This window comes from Heterodontus francisci, chromosome 38 (assembly GCF_036365525.1).
Source record: "Heterodontus francisci isolate sHetFra1 chromosome 38, sHetFra1.hap1, whole genome shotgun sequence".
Classification (NCBI taxonomy): Eukaryota; Metazoa; Chordata; class Chondrichthyes; order Heterodontiformes; family Heterodontidae; genus Heterodontus; species Heterodontus francisci.
In genome coordinates this window covers 29,348,575-29,361,533 of record NC_090408.1, presented here as the reverse complement: position 1 = coordinate 29,361,533, position 12,959 = coordinate 29,348,575, and the positions used below count along the sequence as shown (strand labels likewise).

General features: G+C 43.7%; 1 protein-coding gene across 1 annotated transcript in view; it reads right to left on the bottom strand.

Moving 5' to 3' along the window:
• Positions 1 to 12,184, bottom strand: part of tmod2 (tropomodulin 2) — a 73,239-nt gene extending 61,055 nt beyond the window's left edge. Inside the window, exon 1 of the mRNA XM_068017994.1 lies at positions 12,086 to 12,184. The gene's annotated coding sequence lies outside the window, so the exon portion shown is untranslated. The remainder of the gene's footprint in view (positions 1 to 12,085) is intronic.
• Between the last annotated feature and the right edge of the window lie 775 nt (positions 12,185 to 12,959).

Here is a 12,959-nt window from a genome sequence, read left to right as displayed (position 1 = left end):
GGCCCGGAACCTTTATGAAACCACCTCTACATAAACTGCAGTCCAACAAATCAAGAACTATCGGACATGGATTCTCTTTTGGAGTAGAATCCTGCTGGTCCCCTTCGATTTCAGGAGAATGGAGATTATTTGACAGAAGTGTCAGACATATTTGAACACAAGTATCTAGAAGGAAACGTCTTCTCAAGTACTTTTGTATAGACTGATCGCTAAACAGCATCAGAAAATTGAATAATGATGGCCATCTAGGCTTCTAATGCAATCCATTGTTTACAGAACACTAACAAATAAGACTGCAATAGCACATCAAAATATGAAGCATTCGATCTTAGTGCTGGTTTCTTAATTGTCGGGTGATTTTGCATATTCAGCTACACTAGCAGTAATTAACAAAGCAATTAGCCAGTTTACAGACTGTGATTCAAAAAGGTGAGGAAGCTCTTTATTTGTGGCACTGATCAAGAAGCAGTGCTGATGCCAGCTAATATCAAATACGCTCGAGAAATCTTACGGCATACAGATTCTAAACAGCTGGTGCTAAAGCCAAGCACTATGAGAATATGAATGTGCAACTATTAAGTGCCTTAACTTTGGTGCTCATGCCTTCCTTTTATATTGCAGAACTCAAACAATAATGCCATTAGTCATCAAGACTGTCCTTGAAATGGGATTTTCCCTGGCATCTTCAATTATCGCAGGCCACTTTCTAATGTAACTGCCAGACTAAAATCAGGTCCACCCATCATAGCCTTTAGCCCAATGTACCAGAGAAAGTCAGCCAGCCATTACATGTACTAATTGTACCCAAGTAATTCTGACATGGGTCAAGTCTGCAACTTCAGGGCAACCAAACGCTGCTGCTACAGTCGGCTAAATTTCAAGTTAGCTCGTTGAAATTGTTGGATAATTACTTTTTTGTGCAAATAAATGACTTCAAATTATCGAGAAAAGGCTGTAAACAGGATAGATGCTGCAATGAGAATTTAGTACTGGGCAGAACTACCAATGCACTAAAAACCAGTACACAATTTCCACACATCTGCCATCTACTCTCAGGTCACAGGTGCCAATGACACAGAACTTGCTTAAATCAGGCAATTCTACATTACCGATAAGAGTACCATTGATGGCAGGTTTAAGGAAACACTCCTGCCATCAACTGCACTCTTTACTATGAAGGATCTGACATCCACAATCCCAGCAGTGCATTTTCCTAGTTACAGCTGGATTCCACACTCTGCATCTGCATGTTAGTAGCCTACTTAAAATTATTTTCTCCTATTGTATTTTTTCAAGAGTTTCATTAATCATGAGCAGAGCAATAAAAATGTTCACAAAACTTCTGAAACACAGGGTTTTTCTCAGATTTGCCCTAAACTTGACCTGAGGAATTGCAAAGTGCAGCAGGTCATGTTTCAGAAAAAGAATTCCACTGGGCATACAATTAGCTTCAGACAGCACATCAAAAGGTATGTTGGAGAGGGTAAGAGATTGCAAATCTCCACTTGAGCACTACTGCCTTGAGGGGCAAGTCCAAGAACAGTGCATTAATGACATGAGCACCAGGTTCCTGCTGCTGCTGGCACAATAATACAAAAATACGCTGCAGCACTGAGTCAGAGGAAGGCTCGCAGAACTGCTTATACTTTAACACAAATTACTTGCAATTTTGTAGACAAAGCAACTGGGTTTAATAATCCAGAATAAAAACATCCACCTTCATTTGATTTTTTGCTGCGTTTGGTGACAACGCAACCACTAGGTGGCGCAGTACTTGCACATGCGCAAATGCAGCCTCATGCACTGAAATGTCAATGCTTACGACATTTTTGGTAGATGCCAGTAGTAAAGATCGCGCTGCTCAATTTATTACAAAAACAAAAGAAACCCAAATGGCCAGTGGCTGCGGTCGCCACCTCCTTCCCACCCCCCAACAGTATCCTGTTCCCTCCTGCCATCGCACTTCTCTTCACCACTGCCTCCCACGCCCGTCTGCTCGCCGCTTGCACCCCACCTCACCACTTCTCCCCGAAACACCCCCCCCCCAAACCAGTGGGCCCTCGCTCACAGCCTCACTGCTTCCTCCACTCTGCGCCCCGCTCCCTCCCACTTGCAGTCTCCCTCCCCTGCCTATCTTGTCACTCTCTCCACTCTCTCTCTCCCCCACGCGGGGAAGAAAGGCAGTGATCGCGGGAGGCAGCAGGGACCAGAAACGGGAGGGAGCGGGGAGCAGAGGTGGAGAAGAGGCAGAGCAGAGGGGAGGAAGCGGTGAGGCTGCAAGCGAGTGGTCCAAAGGTAGGCGGGGGGGGGGGGGGGGGGGGGGTCGGGTGAACAGGGAGTGAGTGGCTGAGGGGGGGAGAAGTGGCGAGGCAGGGAACAAGTGACCAATAGGTTTGGGGGGGGGGGGGTAAAGCGGGGGCCATGTGGCCAAGGAGGGAGAAGTGGCGAGGCAGAGAGCGAGCGGCGAGCAGCCATTACAGTACGCAAATGACATTTTTGCACGCATGCGCGAATTGGTCCTGGCAAGCCGGGAGGGCAGCACCATACTGACAGCAAGAGTCCATTTTGCGCATTTGCGAAACTGGGAGCTCTCTGATGACGTCAGCGCTGGGCTGCACCATCAGGAGCCACTGTTGATTTTTACCTGCTGCTAAAAAAGGATGCCCTCACTTTGTTTTTTTAAAATTCATTCCCAGAATGTGGACATCACTGGCAAGGCTGCCATTTATTGTCTATTCCCAGTTACTGAGAAGCTGATGGTGGGTCTCCAGTTTGATACAACTCAGTGGTTTGCTAGGCCACTTAAGACAGCAGTTAAAAGTTACCCAAGTTGGTCTGGGACCGGTGTTGCATATAAGTCAAACCAAGTAAAGATGGCAGGTTTCTTTCTGAAGGCACTGATGAACCAGATGGGCTTACTACAATAGCATTGTCACTTTTACTGATATCTTTATTTCTGGATTTAAAAAAAATTACATTCAAATTCTCAAACTGCCTTGATGGGATTTGAGCTCGTGCTCATTGGATTATTAGTCCAGGCTCTGCAGTACTAGTCCAGTAACAATCACCATCATACCATACCCTGTCGAGCCAAATCTAAAACTCATGTCTGGTTCCACCAAAAGTTGTACTGGGAAGGATGACTATAAATAATCTCTGCAAAACCATCTGAAGACATGCATTTCCTAATCCCTCAGCTACGTTTGCGTTGGTAGATGGCTTGTCAAACATCCAGTCTTGGATGAGCCACAATTTCCAGTTAAACATTGGGAAATTCAAAGCCATTCAGGCACGATCACATAATCTGTGTACTTACCACTGATGCCACCATCTCCCTGGCCAATGTGTCTCGGCTTTCATTAGACTGTTCAAAATCATGGCACTCTATTCCACCCTGAACTGAGCTACATAACCTATCCACCACAGAAGACCACCTACTTCCATTTCCACAACACTGTCGACCTTCGCCCCTGCCTCAGCTGCTGAACCCTCTCATCTGTGCCTTCATCATCTCCAATCTCAACTATTCCAATGCTCACCTCGCTGGCCTTCCTTCCATCCTCCACATCCTAAACTGCAATCATTCAAAACTCTGCTGCATCTATCCTACCCGACAAAGTCGCATTCCTCCATCAATCCCATTCTTGTTAACCTACGTCGACTCCACATTCACTGCCTGAAATTAATAATTCTCATTCTTATATTTACACCCTTTTGTGGCTTAAACCCCATCTCCGTAATCTACTCCAACCCTACACCCTTGCCTGAATTTTCCATTCCCCCGTCTTGTGCATCCCGAACTTCCTTTGGCCCAATATTGGGAGCCTTGCTTTCAGACATCTAGGCTCCACGTTTTGGATGTACCTCCCTAAACCCCTCCACCATTCTCCCCTCCTTAAACCCCACATCTTTGGCCAAGCTGTTGGCCACCCCTAAATATCTCCTCCTTTGATTCAACATCCATTTTTGTATAATTATGACACTGAACTGCCTTGGACTTTTTCTACGTTGAAGGCACCATTACATGTTGTTGTTGTAAAGATTGTTCACCTGCAACCCTCAGACTAAATGATGGAACTTCAGACTACACGTCAACCTAGTCTTCACTATGAAAGTAAAGACTCAATGTTTATACGACACCTTATCTTCTTTAGCCTCCTTATCTCGAGAGACAATGGATAAGCGCCTGGAAGTGGTCAGTGGTTTGTGAAGCAGCGCCTGGAGTGGCTATAAAGGCCAATTCTAGAGTGACAGGCTCTTCCACAGGTGCTGCAGAGAAATTTGTTTGTCGGGGCTGTTACACAGTTGGCTCTCCCCTTGCGCCTCTGTCTTTTTTCCTGCCAACTACTAAGTCTCTTCGACTCGCCACACTTTAGCCCCGCCTTTATGGCTGCCCGCCAGCTCTGGCGGACGCTGGCAACTGACTCCCACGACTTGTGATCAATGTCACAGGATTTCATGTCGCGTTTGCAGACGTCTTTAAAGCGGAGACATGGACAGCCGGTGGGTCTGATACCAGTGGCGAGCTCGCTGTACAATGTGTCTTTGGGGATCCTGCCATCTTCCATGCGGCACACATGGCCAAGCCATCTCAAGCGCCACTGACTCAGTAGTGTGTATCAGCTGGGGATGTTGTCCGCCTCGAGGACTTCTGTGTTGGAGATACGGTCCTGCCACCTGATGCCAAGTATTCTCCGGAGGCAGCGAAGATGGAATGAATTGAGACGTCGCTCTTGGCTGACGTACGTTGTCCAGGCCTCGCTGCCATAGAGCAAGATACTGACGACACCTTATCACACCTACAGAAATTGCCAAAGTTGCTCATGAACCATCAGTTACTTTGTACACAATTGGGTATCTTAACTGCTACAAAACTGATGTAGTTTATGTACGACATAAGATATGACACCTTCCTTGTTATAAAGAATGGTCAAGTTTCCACTGATAGAAATAGAACAATCTGAAACCACACCAGCATAGGCAAATTCTGTCCCACTTAAAAGTACATCAGTCAAGTTTGAGGAAGCAGAACAAACAAGTGAAGCTCATGGTCAGTTATCACTAACTCTACATAATTCTGCCATTCACCACCGTAACAACCTTTATGATGAAATTTTAACTGTAAGAGTTAAAATTAAGCACTTGCCGTAAGCCTGTCTAGGAGTAGCAGTTATTTTGTCCCCAGCTTGCTGTCTGGTAAATGTGGCAATGAAAAAAGCAATGCTTCTTGGCCTTGATGGTAAGCAAGCCTCTTTATATATTTTATCCTAGAGTAGCGCCATTTTTTTGCCTAACACAAAATTGAGAGATTGTTTGATGTAGGCTTATCTACTTTAGATCAAATGATGTTGTCCAACAAATCAAGACGACATTTAAAACAGGAAACAAGAGCAACCAAATGCAAGAAAGACAACCACGACACAGATGTGACAAAATAAACCGAATTGATTTGTTGAAACACTTGCCATTAAAAAATAGTTTCAAATCACTGAACATTGATTTTACCACAAAACAGAAAGTGGACTAATTCAATATATTAAAACTATTTTATAGAATTCTGCATGAATATTTAAAGTCTTTTGGGATAATAGCCCACAACCACTATATCAAGTTTCTAAAACAAACTTCTCAGTCAGGATCATCATTCCTGCTGTGGTTTTGAGGCTGGGCACTGAACTATGTTATTTCTCAGTTCCTAAACACCAAGATTCAATTACTGAACTATCGCAATCAGCCCATCCTTAAAACAACTTTCATTTATATAGCACGTTTAACATACTAAGGCATCCCAAGGCATTTCACGGGAGTGATATCAAACAACATTTGACACCAAGCCACACAATCAGTTATTAGAAGTGGCCAAAAGCTAAAAGCTTGGTCAAAGAGATAGGTTTTAAGAAGCATCTTAGAGGAGGAAGAGTTAGAGAGACGGAGAGCTTTGGGGAGAACTCCAGAGCTCAGGGCCAAGGAAGTTGAAGGCACATCCGCCAAAAGTGGAGCAATGAGCAAGAGGCCACAACTGAAGGGACAGAGATCTCTGAGGTTTGTAGGGTTGGAGGAAGTTAGAGATAAGGAGGTAGAGGCCATAGAGAGGGAAAAACAGGATTTGCCAGAATGGGAGAAAATGTAAGTCTGCAAGAACAAGGGTGATGGGTGAATGGAACTTGGCACAAATTAGGATACAAGCAGAGTTTTGGCTGAGCTCACTTTTACAGAGGGTGCAAGATGGGAGGCTAGCCTAGAGAGCATTAAAATAAAAACATTAGCTGGTATGCATTACTGCAAACAAAAAGCTTTTTATAAACCACCACAAAGGAAGTCTTTAACAGTGTCACAGTAACGGAATTTGGATCCAGGAAAGTTCTTGTCGGACACAGAATTTGAGGGCTACAGGTGAAAATTTCAAGTTGAGGATGTCAATGGAAATAGGCAACACTTTTTTTTTTAAAAAAGCATGACGGTGATAGAATTGGGGGAGAGATCACTAGTATCAGAGCAGCTTTTAAAAAGGATTGACAACTTTTACTAGGAAAGGAAGTGCAGGACTACAAGCTCCAAAATCACAGTAAAGAAACTTTGAGGTTTGAAAGAATAGACTCTTATGGACCAATTTAAAAACCCTCACACAATATCACTGTCAGCACCACAGCAAAGCAATTCCCACAAGAGCAACCCACTGAAACAATTTCACAAAGAATACATTACAGCAACTGAGGATTTTATACCTGAGCTGCAGATCCCGGACCACAGTTTGCATTCAAAAGTGCATAGTTGGGGTCAATTCCTAGAAGGTCAGGACATGGCATATCACCAATTTAAAGTTAAAAAGTTAAATCTGGTTTGGAAAAGCTGCTATGACAAATAAGTAACCTGGAGCAATTTTACTTTGTTTACTTTGTGACATATAAATGCACCCTCAGAAACCAGAAATCATTAAATATACCAGAGGGGCAAAAAGCTCAGGTTAATTTAAGGCTATATATTCAAGATTCATCAGGAATAATGTATGCACATATCATGTGTCGATCTGGTTTATGAGGCCAATAAAGGATAAATACGAGTAATGCTAGAGTCATGTTCTCAAGTGTCTACAGTTGTACATGTTCATTCCCATTATACCCATGATTACACAGACTGATTCAATAAATTGAAGTCCCTGAATAAAGCAGCTCACATTTCTTAGCCTGGTTTCTTGAACTAGAGCTATTGAGACAAATGTTCAAAACAAGAGAAAACAAGCAGTTCTTTCAATAGTGAAAACTCAAACCCATTCTAGTCACAAAAAAAACAAAGCTAGGAGACAAGAACTATCCCGAAAATCTTTTTTTCCACAAGATTTTTTTTAAAAACTCCATCCCAAATGCATCCATGCAATATTTAAAACATATTGTACATGAAGTAAATCCTTTGCAAAAAAATTTCTTAAAAAGACAATGGACAACCAGCATCAAGTTTCAGAAACAGTACTGCCAATATTTCACCATATATAGAATTCAGCATTTAAGAGCAATTTTAAATGGACAGACAAGTCAAATAAAAGCAAGTTTATACATCAGACCCCTACAGAACTGTACTGAACCCATCCATTGTGAAGTAAAAGCACTGGGATGACATAGCGGCAACAGCAGCAATTCAACAGCCTCTAAAACACCATCAACTGGTGATGGACACTTAAGCATTTCCTTCCTGTCACTACCAAACTTGCTTGTTGCATTTTTGCAACTGAACTAATGGAAAGGAAAAAATATATAAAAATACGTGGGCCTAAATTCCTACACTGTCCTTTCACCTCTAGATTTAGATTTAGCCCAGTCTCACTCAAGGAAATGTGTTTTTTTCTCTGCTTGTTGGAAGTTATCGCACTATAGAATAAAGGAACAGGGAGTAAACTAAGGTATTTCAGTAATATAAAAGCAAAATACTGCAGATGCTGGAAATCTGCAACAAAAACAAGAAATGCTGGTAGAGAAGAGCAGAACTTCAAGGTAGGCATTCCTGGAAGAGATGTGGTGGTGAATTAAGCACTAAAATAAATGCAAAATACTGCAGATGCTGGAAATCTGAAATAAAAACAAGAAATGCTGGCTAGCATTTCTTTTTTTATTTAAGGTATTTGTGTTGTGGGGGGTCGGGGTGTGGGGGTGGGGGGGTTTGCGGGCAGGACGTTCTAGTTCATGCACATTGCTGGGCCAGATTTTTAAAAAGGCATGATAATTTGCTGAATCCAACATCCTTCGGAATGTAGAATGACCCAATTGCAAAGTACAGCTGAACTCTAAGCAACAAAAACAATCTGACTGTTATAATTAAGTTTATTTAGGGATGCTACTTTCAGTTACTTGCATACCCAAGTAACCAAAGGGATTAATCTAATTAGAAGAGGTCTAACATGAACGGATAGAGTTGAACAAACATGTGTCTCCAGTATTACAGCCTTTGAGTTACTTAAGCATTAGCTAATGACATTCAGCAAAACACAAAGTATTAAAAATTTGCGCAAAGAACTTATGATACTATAAACCAAACCAGCACCTGATCCGAGAAACGTTATGACACTATAAACCACAATGTCAAACTTCACAAGCCTAGTGATGCAGTACCCTCGAAACACACAAACTTCTATTATGGTTGTCATTATCGGGGCATTTGCGGCCAACTGCAGGCATCATGTTAACAAGGTGGAAAGTCACCATCAAGTCATTACCATAGCATGCAAATTTCAAAAAAAATCTTGGCAAAATTTGACTGGTAATTTGACTGCTAGAGGAATAATTTAGCAAAGCATTTTTGAAATTTTCAGCTATTAGGATAGGCAGGCAACTATCAGTGGTTCCCATGTCAACATACGTTATGACATCATGGTTCAACTCAAGATATTACATGTCCAACTGGTCCTCCTCATGCATCTAGTGTCACCCTCAGGCTCAAAGTTCTGTCCTGTCCTCAATAACTCAAGTAACCCATCACCAATAGTATTTAAAAGCACAGAATCAACTTCCAAGCCAAAGGCTTTACCTATCCAACTCCATCGATTCCAAGGCAGCAGTTGCTGCACTTTTAAGCTGCCTACCTACAAATTCCAAACAAGCTAGATTTCATCCTACTCAACACTGGTAAAACCACTGCCACCCTGTCCCAGTCACCTCAGTCTTTGATTCAGCCATCTCCACAGCTGCCATTTCAGGTTAAGGCTGTAGGCACAGAAACAAAGTATACTGTTCAATCCCAAAGTGCACTTCCGGGTCTGGAATTCAGGCTCGGGTCGGGCACGACACACTCTATCACAGGTAAGTGGCTCCACTGTTAATTTAATTTTTGGACTAGAAAGGTGGTTTTGCTGTTATTTTAAGCTTGTGCAGATCAGCAACAAAGTGAAAAATGGAAGGTAAGTTAACTGATGGTCAGGTCAGGCACGGGAAAAAAAGGAAGGACTCGGGCCAGGTCGAATGTGGTTCTGTCAGGCTCGGGTCGGGTTTTGTTTTGCAGACCAGAGCAGACCTTTAGCAGAAAGGATCGAGCTGAAATCCAGAGCACACAGACAAAGCTTCATGTCCGAGAAATTGAATTTAAAGTCCTTATTCCTTGCTTTTAATACCCTGCATGTCATGCCCCAACTTATTAGAACTACTTCCAGCACATCCCCACAAGCAATCTTTGCTCCCCCAACAGCAGCTTATTCTTTATTCCAGCATCAGTAGTTGCTCATTTAGTTCCTGCTCACTAAGACACTCACTGAATACCTCTGCATCACCAGAACCGATACAGTGCAGAAGGTCGTCATTTGAGCCATCGTGTCCACACCGGCTCTCCAAAACAGCAATTCACTTACTGCGCTTTCCCCCCGTAACTCTGCACATTTTTCCTTTTCAGATAACAGTCAAATTCCCTTTTGAATGTTTCAATTGAACTTGCCTCCACCACACTCAGGCATCGGATCCCAGACCTATCCACACGCTGCGTGAAAGTTTTCCTCATATCGCTTTTGCTTTAAATCTGTGTCCTCTTGTTCTCGATCCTTTGACGAGTGGGAACATTTTCTCCCCTTCTACTCTATCCAGGCCCCTCATGATTTTTAATACCTCTATCAAATCACTTCGAAGCCTTCCCTTCTCTCGGAAAACAGTCCAATTTATCTTCATAACTGAAGTTCCTCATCCCTGGAACCATTCTCGGTAATCTTTTCTGTACTCTCTCCAATGCCCTCACATCTTTCCTAAAGTGCTGCACCCAGAACTGGATGCAATACTCCAGCTGAGGCTGAACTAGAGTCTTTTACATGTTCAACATAACCCCCTTGCTCTTCTACTCTACATCCCTGTTAATAAAGCCCAGGATACTATATGCTTTATTAACCACTCTCTCAACCCGTCCTACCACCTTCAATGACTTATGCACCCCCTTTAGAATTGTACCCTTTATTTTATATTATTTCTACATGTTCTTCCAATCAAAATGAATCACATTTCTCCACATTGAACTTCATCTGCCACCTATCTGCCCATTCCACCAACTTATCTATGTCCTTTTGCAGTTCTACACTATTCATCTACCACTTTGTTTTCTAAAGTCTTCTCAAACACTTCTCAATTATACTTTCAGTACTCCAACTTGAAATTTCTCAGTTTTATGGCGAGCAGCCATAAAGGCGGGGCTAAAGTGTGGCGAGTCCAAGAGACTTAGCAGTTAGCAGGAAAAAAGACAGAAGCGCAAGGGGAGAGCCAACTGTGTAACAGCCCCGACAAACAAATTTTTCTACAGCACCTGTGGAAGAGTCTGTCACTCTACAATTGGCCTTTATAGCCACTCCAGGCGCTGCTCCACAAACCACTGACCACCTCCAGGCGCTTACCCATTGTCTCTCGAGACAAGGAGGCCAAAGATAGAGAAGAGATACTTCAACTTGAAATTTCTCAGTTTTCTTCCACTTTGTAAACTACTGTGAAGCTCTCTTTTGGATAGAAATATAAACTGTTGTTCGCATCCTTCTTCCTACAATAATTAGGGCTAATGGGATCAAGGGATACGGGGACAAAGCAGGAACAGTTTACTGAGTTTAGATGATCAGCCATGATTGTACTGAATGGCAGAGTAGGCTCGAAGGGCCGACTCCTGCTCCTATTTTTCTATGTTTTAACCGGTTATTAGACAGTTCTCTGTGCAGCATATACAAGGTATGCAAAAAACTGTTACCTAGGGAGTTAAAAGGAATGCTTTAAACTCTATGCATCTGGGCCTTCAAAAATAATATAAATCCAAGAATTATAACTTTGAAAGCACACAAAGTTAAATCGCTCATTTATCATTTTTAGATTCCAAGTGACAGCCAACAGGACAAATTTGTAGCCTTGAAGTTTATGACCTTCCACAAGTATTACTGCCTTGAGTATTAACTAAGCGAATTTTAGTTCTGAACAAGATGGGAGCAGAAGATGGTCTATCAGCATGTTCAGAAAGGTCTTGTCTCAAGGTTTTTAAAAGTACCTGTCAATATACCCACAAACGCCTTTAATGTTTTCCACATTTTCTGTTTGTCACAATTCCAGCACAATTCAGGTCCCTTCCAGCACCACCCAACATTAATACTATCCTGTCTGTACTAATTCTGCCAACGCTATTGAAGCCTGAAACAGGACTCATCATAACAAAGGTCAATAACTGACTGCTTAAATGCCATAATTCACGCCCCCGCCCTGTATGCAGAATTGAGTTGAAGTTGGCGATAAAAAAGGGTTTTATTGATGGGTATAGAGAATGAACGATACATATTGATGAGGGTGCCAGCCCTTGCTGCAGCGAGACTGAGGTGAGCAACCAGGAGGCTGAAAGCTGCAGAGGAACAGCGGGGTTAAAGTGGCTCTATTGGCAACCAAGCTGAGGGAGTGGGGCCCAAGCAGACCGTCTCCCCCCACCAACCATCCTTGAACACACCGCGCCCTGACAGCCGGCCTGAGGGAACTAACAACAACACATTACAATATGCGGCCCGGGGACACTGCCCCCATGGAGCCACCTCACTCTGTCCCATCCCGACCAAAAAAAATCCCGGGCAACAGCAGCTATCGGCAAAGGAGCCGGCAGCACTCACCAATCCGCCTAAGAAAAGTGCGTCCTCTCCAGCTGTCGCTCCGCTCTCCACCGCCCCGAACAGCCCCAGCCCACTGAGAAGCCTCGCTCTCGCCCTAGCAAAAGGGGCGTGGCCGCCACACGAGCTCAGACCCAACCGCCACACGGGGCGGTGACGCAACTCTGTGACGTCATCCGATTGGCACCAGCATCCGCCAATCGCACAAGCGCTTCTCCATGTGCTCGCGCGCTCTCTCTCTCTCTCTCCCACGCCCTGTGAAACCCAATCCCTCGCCGCTTTGGGGGCGGGGCTAGAGTTGGTGTCCGAGCTGCCGAGTGCGCAGCCGCACTGCGGCTGGTCTTGCGCAAGCGTTAGAAGTTGTGGAGGGTTTGCCTGAGAGGGCGGGGCCTGTACTCAGGAGCGCCCTCTGTCGGCTGCACGAAGGAAAGACTTCATAGAGTCAATGATCCTGCACAGGAGGAGGCTTTTCGGCCTATTGTGCGTGTGTCAGCTCTTTGGTAGAACTATCCAACCGGTTCCAATCCTGCCTTCTTTCCCCCTAGTTCTGCAATCTTTTTTTCTCTTCAAGTATTTAACCTAGTCCCTTTTGAAAGTCATTATTTAATGTGCTTCCACTACCCTTTTCGGCAGTGCATTTTAGATCATAACAACTGCTGTGTAAAAAACTGTTTCCTCATGGTACCTCTGGCCCTTTTGCCAATTATCTACAATCTGAGTCATCAGGATACTGACTCTTCTGCCACTGAAATTGATTTCACCTTATTTTACTCTACCAAAACCCTTTATGACTTTGAACAGCCTTATCAAATCTCCCTTTAACCCTACCTGCTGTAAGGAGAGCAACCCCAGCATCTCCAGTCTCTCCGCATTGTTG